A 9,544-nucleotide genomic window follows, 5' to 3' on the forward strand; every position below is an offset into this window, starting at 1 on the left:
CTAATTATCCAGGTGCCTCCAGAAGTCCTAATATCCCCCCATGTCCCAATATCACTGTCAGGAAGGAAATGTACCTTGGCAACTCTTCATTCTATCTGTCTGTCTATCTATCTATCTATCTATCTATCATCTATCTATCAATCATCTATTTATCATCTATCTATCATCTGCCTGCCTTCCAAATTACAGAGATGAGTGGATGAATGGATGGGTGGACAGAGGAGTGGGAGGGTGGATAGACAGGTAGATGGACTGGGTTGGTGGAGAGATGGCGGATGGGCCAACCCTTGTGATTTGAGCCCTGCTCATCTCCTTAGCCTCATCTCTTGCTGTCTTTCCCTCACTCTGTATGCAGTAGCTAGTTTCTTAGACATGCCCCACTGTTTCCCCTCTGAGGCTTTCCATATGCCATGCCTTCTCATGGACTGCTTTGAACAGGGAGTTGGGAGATAAAGGGATGGATGAGCAGGTGGATAGACAGATGGCTGAATAGGAGTGACCATGTGTGAGTTGATGGATGGATGGATGGATGGATGGATGGATGGATGGTCAGTAAATGGACAGATGGTGATGGCTGTGGTATAGAGGAGTGCACGCCCAGGAGTTAGAATGCCTGAGCTTGAATTCTGGCTCTACTATTTTACTAGTGTGTAACTTTGGGAAAATTAATCGACATCTTTATGCTTCTGTTTTCTCATCTGTGAAACGGGTAAAGTCCCTACCTAATAGAGTTGGGCAAATCACTGAGGACAGTGCCTGGCACAGAGTAAGCACGGAGTAAACATCAGCTATGATTATGTGTGGGTGGGTAATTGGATTGATGGGTGGGTGGCTGAATGGGCTGTCTTGTCCCCATCTTCAGAAATCAGCCTCCCTATCTCCCTAGGGTCCTGTCTCCCCAATACCACACTTGGTAGGCAGCTTCCAGGAGTAGTGTCAGAAATCCCACATGTAGGAGTGACACGGGCTTGTAGTGTCAGAAATCCCCTGGGTTGAGGGGAAGGAGAGAGTTCCAGGGGAGGTAGATAGAGCTATTGGGTGCCTTCCTGCCACACCAGCTTGGGCTGGGCCTGGAATTATTTGTTTTTTTCCTGGCCCTGAGTCAACATTGACAAGATGGACTTCGGGGCCGAAGGCAGACTGGAAATTGGGGTGTTGATGACTTGTGTGCTGTGCCTCGATCTCACACCCTGATGGTAATGACCCCTAATTTCTAAGGAGGCTGGGAGGGACCAGGAGAGAAGGAGAAGGAGCAGCGCAGTATTAATCGAGCTTCCCCTGCCAGAGCCTCTGACCGGCAATCTCCAAGCGCTCTGGGGTGGGTGGAGTCTTGTTTGGAAGACTGGGGACATGGCGTTCTGGGCAGAGTGGCCAGCATCTCTGCATCTGGGGGCAAATGGCCTGAAGGAGCTGTCAGGAGGGAGCCCAGGGGTCTGGGTGTGGGTTAGGGGGAGCCACGGCTTAGCACACACTGTACTTTGTTTCAGCCAAGGTGGGGTGAGGTTCTGGTCTGATAAGCAGGAGAACTGGGTGACCTCAGACAAGTCCTGTCCCCTCTCCAGGCTCAGTGTCTTATGTGTATCATGAGGACATTGGGTCCCTCCACCTTGGATACTTGATGTCCAAGGTGGGGAGAACTTCTGTGGGGCAGGAGGCATTGACATTTGGTGGTAGGCCCCTGCCATCAGTGTACCCAGCCCAGGCCATGTCACCCTCACTGTGGGGAGCTCAAGAGGAGGCAGTGGCTGGGGAGATTGCCTTTAGGAAGTCCTGGCCAGATGAGCCATATCTGCCTTATTTCACTGGTGAATTGCATAATGGTTAAGATCATGACCTCCAGACCCACTCTGCCTGGGTTTCAAATCCCAGCTCTGCCATTTCTCAGCTGTGTGACTTGCACAAATTACCTAACCTCTCTGTGCCTCAATTCCTAATCTGCAAAATGGAGATGATAATAGAATTTACCCTGAAGGCTTATGAGGACTTTGTGAGCTCAGAGCAGTGCCTACTACCTGGTAGATGCCGTGATTTATGTTATAATTTCTGAACTCTGATAACTCCTGATTCAATCCTGCCTCCTGGAGTACCTCCTTCTCTGACTCTCCTGCCAACTCCAGGGATGACCTCATTTCGTGCATCATCAAAGTCCCTGGAATGTAAGGGCTGTGGCCCAAACCCCACAGTGCCCAGTGGGTGTTTGGGAAGAAAGAGAGTCATGGAGACTCAGGGCTGACTTGGAGCACAGAAGGATTCTCTAACCACCCCCACACCTTTCACACACAGCCTCCTCTCCTGCCTTCTCTGCTCTTAAGGTGCAGGTTAATGGTTTTAAGCGTCCTGCTATTGCCTTGCCCTAAATAGGCCTAGTTATCCGGACATTCTCTTCACCCCTCCTTACCTGCTGTGTAATTTGGACAAATTACTTAATCTCTCTGATCTTTACTTGTTTGTCCTTTGTTGGACCTCAAGTACACAGGGCTGAGTTATTCATACTCCTTGCTTAGCGATGCATTATCATCACTGGTCCTCCTCTCTCCTTGTGTTAATTTTTCTCCTTATCTCCATTTTCCAACCACACTTCCCACCCACCCAAGCCAAAGGCAACCATCTGAATATGCTTAATGAGTATCTTCTTGTTCATATGTGTTATTGCAAAATATATATTGTTGTTTTTTTTTTTTTTTTTTTTTGAGACGGAGTCTTGCTCTGTCGCCCAGGCTGGAGTGCAATGGCCGGACCTTAGCTCACTGCAAGCTCCGCCTCCCGGGTTTTACGCCATTCTCCTGCCTCAGCCTCCCGAGTAGCTGGGACTACAGGCGCCCGCCACCTCGCCCGGCTAGTTTTTTGTATTTTTAGTAGAGACGGGGTTTCACCGTGTTAGCCAGGATGGTCTCGATCACCTGACCTCGTGATCCGCCCGTCTCGGCCTCCCAAAGTGCTGGGATTACAGGCTTGAGCCACCGCGCCCGGCTTTATTGTTGTTTTATATGCAGGTAGTTTTCATTTGCATAAGTGGTATTGTGTGTTTTGGGTCTCGTTCTGTTGTTTACTTGTGGGACTCCCTGCTGTTGGTGAGACCCTCCGTGTTGCCACATAAGCACCTCCTTCCACCCCATTTTACCTCTCTACTCCCCTGGAGGTGGACCCCCAGCTGCCTCCAGCTCCCCATCCCCACAAACAACACTTCAGTGAGGTCACATCCATGTCCCCTTCCGGACCTGTGTGAAAGATTCTTTGGGGCACATCCCTAAGAGCGAGTTGATTGGTCATGGAGTCTGAGTAAGCATCATTTGAAGTCTTCTTTATCCATCCATAAAATGAACATATGGGCCTCTCCCTCGCAGGGCTGATATGGCTGTAGTGGGTTCTGTGACTGACACAGAGAAGCCCAGCCAATGACACAATGACAGGTGTAGCTGCTGGTCCCTCCAGGTACCAGAAAGAGGGGGAGACAAGCTGCTTCTCAGGCAAGCTGATGTCCCACATTTTTTTTTTTTTTTTTTTTGAGATGGAGTCTAGCTTTGTCACCCAGGCTGGAGTGCAGTGGCACAATCTCGGCTCATTGCAAACTCCACCTCCCGGATTTAAGTGATTCTCCTGCCTCAGCATCCCGAGTAGCTGGGATTACAGGCGCGCACCACCACGCCCAGCTAATTTTTGTATTTTTAGTAGAGACGTGGTTTCACTGTGCTGCCCAGGCTTGTCTCAAACTCCTGACCTTGTGATCCGCCTGCCTCAGCCTCCCAAAGTTCTGGGATTACACGCGTGAGCCACCGCACCCGGCCTGAGCCACTGCTCCCAGCCAATGTCCCACAACTTGAATTGGACCTTTGAGCTCTGAATTCACCCAGGCCTCAAATCCCGGTTCAAAATCTGACCTCCAGAACATGTGAGACAGGTGTGGGACTGTGTGATTCCTTGAGCCTCTACATAGCTGAATGGTAGGACCTCCCATAGCCTGAGCACAGAGCCTGACACAGAGGAGATGCCGCGCCCAAGAAAAGCTCACCACGCTCCCTTGAAACGTTTCTCCCATTCCTGACCCCTCTTTCCTCAGAGCTGGAAGTAGCCTCCTCACACAGGAGGGAAAAGACAGCCTCATTTGCTGTTCTTCCTCTGTCCTGTCAGCCAACAAGCATTTTAAACAGATGTGAAACCACACCTGAGTATTAGATGCCACCATCCCATTGTACAGATGGAGAGACTGAGGCACAGAAAGGCTCATGGTCTCATAGGAGTTAAGTGGCAGAGGTGGCACTAGAATCCTCATCTCCAGGCCCCCCTGCCCTCTGCTCTAGGGCTTTTTATTTTATTTTATTTGTATTCTACAACAATGCCTCTCAAATTTTAATTTGCATAAGAACCACCGGGGAATCTTGCTAATTCTGATTCTAAGGCTTTTCAGAAAAAACAAAATAGGCCTGTAATCCCAGCACTTTGGAAGGCCAAAGCCGGTGGATCACTTGAGGCCAGGAGTTCAAGACCAGCCTGGCCAACATGATGAAACCTCGTCTCTACTAAAAATACATAAATTAGCCAGGCATGGTGGTAGGTGCCTGTAATTCCAGCTTCTCGGGAGGCTGAGGCACGAGAATCGCTTGAACCTGGGAGGCAGAGGTTGCAGTGAGCCAATATTGTGCCACTGCACTCCAGCCTGGGTGACAGAGTGAGACTCTGTCTCAAAAACAAACAAACAAACAAAAATGCATTCCATGTTAATTATGTTATTTTTATTTGTTGAGTTTTAAGTTAAAACAAATGATAGAGCAACAGGACACATCACTAAATAGTTTTTAAAAACTCGTATGTGGCCAGGTGCAGTGGCTGAAGCCTGTAATCCCAGTATTTTGGGAGGCTGAGGTGGGTCGATCACTTGAGGCCAGGAGTTCAAGACCAGCCTGGGTAACATGGTGAAACCTCATCTCTGCTAAAAAATACAAAAATTAGCTAGGTGTGGTGGCACGCACCTGTAGTCCCAGCTACTTCAGAGGCTGAGGCAGGGGGATTGCTTGAACACAGGAGGCGGAGGTTGCAGTGAGCCAAGACCATACCACTGCACTCCAGCCTGGGCGACAGAGCGAGACTCTGTCTCAAACAAACAAACAAACAAACAAAATAACCCCAAAAATCCATATGTAATCCTGACATTCTAGCTGGACCATCTTCATAGTTCTGTTCCCTTCCAATCCCTGGTCATTCACAAATAAATATTTATGGTCATAATCTACGAAGAATTTTTATTTTATTTTTGCTTTTTGTACTTCATCCTTTTTTTTTTTTTTTTTTTTTTATTGAGACGGAGTCTCGCTCTGTCGCCCAGGCTGGAGTACAGTGGCTGGTTCTCAGCTCACTGCAAGCTCCGCCTCCCAGGTTTATGCCATTCTCCTGCCTCAGCCTCCGAGTAGCTGGGACTACAGGCGCCCGCCACCTCGCCCGGCTAGATTTTTGTATGTTTTAGTAGAGATGGGGTTTCACCGTGTTAGCCAGGATGGTCTCGATCTCCTGACCTCATGATCCACCCGTCTCGGCCTCCCAAAGTGCTGGGATTACAGGCTTGAGCCACCCGCTCTCGGCCTCCCAAAGTGCTGGGATTACAGGCTTGAGCCACCGCGCCCGGCAACTTAATCCATTTTTTAAAATGTAGACACAATCACTTGTGCACACACACATTGTTTCAGATTGTGGGATGTGTTTTACCACAGGATGTTTTTACCTGGCCTGCAAGGTGACCTTGTAGACACCTGCCCCACCCTGTCTCCCGGGTCTCAATGGAATTTTCCTTCTTGAGGTCCTTTGTTGAATTGACACTGCTCTTCTGCAGCCTCTCATGGTCTCTGTTGTGTTTTTGCTGTTCTCTGTTTAGCATCTCCATGCCCAAAGCAGGGTAGGGAGCTTTGTCTACCTACAAAGCAGGGAGAAGGAGCACACAGGTACTGAGTACCTACCATGAGCTGGACCCTCTGCTGAGCACCGTAAGCCACTCTTTCATTCAATCTCTAACAACCTTGTCTGTTACAGATGAACCAATTGAGACTCAGAGAGGTGGTAACTCTGCAAGTTCACACCCTTGAGAAGTAGCAGAGCCAGGATTCGGACCTAGTCTGTAGTCAAGGATCTTCCCCACAGTATCATAATCCCATCAAAGAGCCCATGGATGAAAAGGAAAATGAGTCCCTTCCCAGCACTCCCTGAACAAACAGGGCAGACCTCAGATCCCTACACCACAGGCACCAGCTACTCGAGAATCTCCAAGCCCCCTCTTGGGATGTGTAGGAGTCCAGCCGTCCAGAGCCCCTCAACCTGAACCCCTCTTCTTGAATGCACCCAGCCCAGAGGAAAGCAGGAGTCACTGGGATTGAAGCCCACCCTCCCCTGAAGGCCTGAAGAAACAGCCTCAGGAGCTGATCTGTGATAAGCTGTCTCCTGCCCGGAAACAAAAGGCCCGGCCGGATGATCTGCATCCCCTCATTATCTGGGATTTGAGAATTCTGATTGAGCCTCTGAAGAGCTAGCCACAGAGACCCAGGGTGGGGACTAAGGTGACTCTCGGGATGTTTTGGCCTGTCCTTCCCCTACTCAAGAGTTCACTCTCCCAGCCTGGACCCCTTGGCATTGTGGGAGGAAAGACCACAGACTTGGCCAGGCATAGTGGTTCACGTCTGTAATCCCAACACTTTGGGAGGCTGAGGTGGGCAGATCACCTGAGGTTGGGAGTGTGAGACCAGCCTGACCAACATGGAGAAACCCCGTCTCTATTAAAAGTACAAAATTAGCTGGGTGTGGTGGCATATGCCTGTAATCCCAGCTACTTGGGAGGCTGAGGCAAGAGAATCACTTGAACCCAGGAGGCAGAAGTTGTGGTGAGCTGAGATCAAGCCATTGCACTCCAGCCTGGGGGCAATGAGAGTGAAACTGTCTCAAAAAAAAAAAAAAAAAAAAAAAAAGACAACAGACTTGACAAAGACCTGTTTGGGTCTCTGGGGAGACTGCAACTACGGGCCCCCAATCCCACCCTGCATTCCAGAGCTGCCCCGTGAAGTTGGCTCTCAGGGATTACTGAGTAATCGCTGAGCAGAAATATAATGATAGGATTGGGCTTTTGTCTGTTTCAAGGGGAGCCTGTGATTTGGCTGCTTCTATTCCTGGGGGACAGGTGTGAGGTGTGGTTATTAGATGACAGAGTGGAGGCTGAGTATCAACAGTACAGAGTGCTGAGCTGGACAGAGGATGAGGCCCTGCCCCTGCCCCAGGGAGCTCAGCGTCAAAAGCTGCCAGGCTGATGGGATGAAACTGGCAGGTTTGGTGGAACTGCGCACTGCTGAACCTAGACCTTCTAGAGACTCCTCCTCCCACCCCTATGAACAAGCCCAAGAGGGGACAGTGTTATTGCTCTCATGCTACAAATAAAGAAGCTGACTCAGAAGCTCTCCCCCTATATGCCAAGCCTTTTCTTTCTTTCTTTTTTTTTTTTTTTTTTTTTTTGAGACAGAGTTTCCTCTTGTTGCCCAGGCTGGAGTGCAATGGCACGATCTCGACTCACCACAACCTCTGCTTCCTGAGTTCAAGCTAGTCTCCTACCTCAGCCTCCTGAGTAGTTGTGATTACAGGCGCCCACCACCACATCTGGCTAATTTTGTACTTTTAGTAGAGACGGGGTTTCTCCATGTTGGTCAGGTTGGTCTCAAACTCCTGACCTTAGGTGATCCGCCTGCCTCAGCCTTGCAAAGTGCTGGAATTATAGGCGTGAGCCACCGCGCCCAGCCTTATTTTTTTCTTTCTTTTTTTTTTTTTTTTTTGAGATGGAGTCTCACTCTGTCACCCAGGCTGGAGTGCAGTGGTGTGATCCCGGCTCACTGCAACCTTATTGTCCTGGGTTAAAGCGATTCTCCTGCCTCAGCCTCCAGAGTAGCTGGGATTACAAGCATGCGCTATCACACCTGGCTAATTTTTGTATTTTTAGTAGAGATGCGGTTTCACCATGTTGGCCAGGCTGGTCTCAAACTCCTGACCTCAGGTGATCCACCCGCCTTGGCCTCCCAAAGTGTTGGGATTATAGGCATGAGCCACCACTCTCAGCCTCTTTTTTTTTTTTTTTTTTTTTTTGAGACAGAGTCTCACTCGGTCACCCAGGCTGGAGTGCAGTGGTACGATCTCAGCTCACTGCAACTTCTGCCTCCTGGGTTCCAGTGATTATTATGCCTCAGCCTCCCGAGTAGCTGGGATTACAAGCATGTTCCACTATGCCCAGCTAATTTTTGTATTTTTAGTAGAGATAGAGTTTTGTCATGTTGGCCAGGCTGGTCTCAAACTCTTGACCTCAGGTAATCCACCCACCCTGGCCTCCCAAAGCGCTGGGATTCCAGGCATGAGCCACCGCGCCCGGCCACCCTTCCTTTCTTCCTAGGAAATGTCCCACAAACTAACAACTGTGCTCTGTTTTCACCACCAGCACACACGTCCTGGCCCCCGTCCCCTCCTGCTTATATCAATTACCAACTAGCTAACCAGTTAACCCATCAATTAGCCCCTCAGCCTGTGCGCTCTCCTTCCCATACATCATCCATCCAGTTGTTAGATGAACATTCTTAAAACATAGATGTTACTACTAAGCCTTGCCTGCTCAGAATCCCATACAGCATTCTGATAGCCACTGACTTTAGGACAGAGCTTCTCCAATGTTATCATGCACCTGAATCCTGTGGGGACCTTGTTCAAACACAGATTTTCTGCTGGGTAGTTCATCTGCTCAGTGAATTTCAAAATGACCTCAATAGCCCATTTTGCAGATGAACAAACTGAGGCTCAGAGAGGTTGCCCAAGGTCTGGGATGAGGCCCTAGATTCTGCATTTCTTTTTGTTTGTTTGTTTTTGAGACAGAGTCTCGCTCTGTCGCTGAGGCTGGAGTGCAGTTGTGCAATGTCTGCTCACTGCAATCTTCACCTCCCTGGCTCAAGCTATTCTCCTGCCTCAGACTCCCGAGTAGCTGGGATTACAGGCACCCGCCATCATGCTCGGCTCATTTGTGTATTTTTAGTAGAGACGGGGTTTCATAATGTTGACCAGGCTGGTCTCGGACTCCTAATCTCAAGTGATCCACCCGCCTTGGCCTCCCAAAGTAGTGGGATTACAGGCGTGAGCCACAGCACCCTGCCAGGATTCTGCATTTCTAATAAGATCCTAGGAGGTACAGATGTTGTTGGTTCATGGACCACATTGAGTTGCTAGGCTCAAACCAAACTCTCCTGCCTAGTTACTTTTCCTTTAATTTTTAAATAGGAAACACATTTACCTGGTGTAAAACATTTTAAAGGCATTCAGTGGAAAGTCTCCCTCCCAACCCTATCCCCCTCATTTGCTGAGTTCCCCGGACTTCCATCCCTGGTAACTCCTTCCTTCCTTCCTTCCTTCCTTCCTTCCTTCCTTCCTTCCTTCCTTCCTTCCTTCCTCCTGGTAACTCCTTCCTTCCTTCCTTCCTTCCTTCCTTCCTTCCTTCCTTCCTTCCTTCCTTCCTTCCTTCCTCCCTCCCTCCCTCCCTCCCCCCCTC

Source organism: Piliocolobus tephrosceles, chromosome 5 (genome assembly GCF_002776525.5).
Source record: "Piliocolobus tephrosceles isolate RC106 chromosome 5, ASM277652v3, whole genome shotgun sequence".
NCBI classification, from domain to species: Eukaryota; Metazoa; Chordata; class Mammalia; order Primates; family Cercopithecidae; genus Piliocolobus; species Piliocolobus tephrosceles.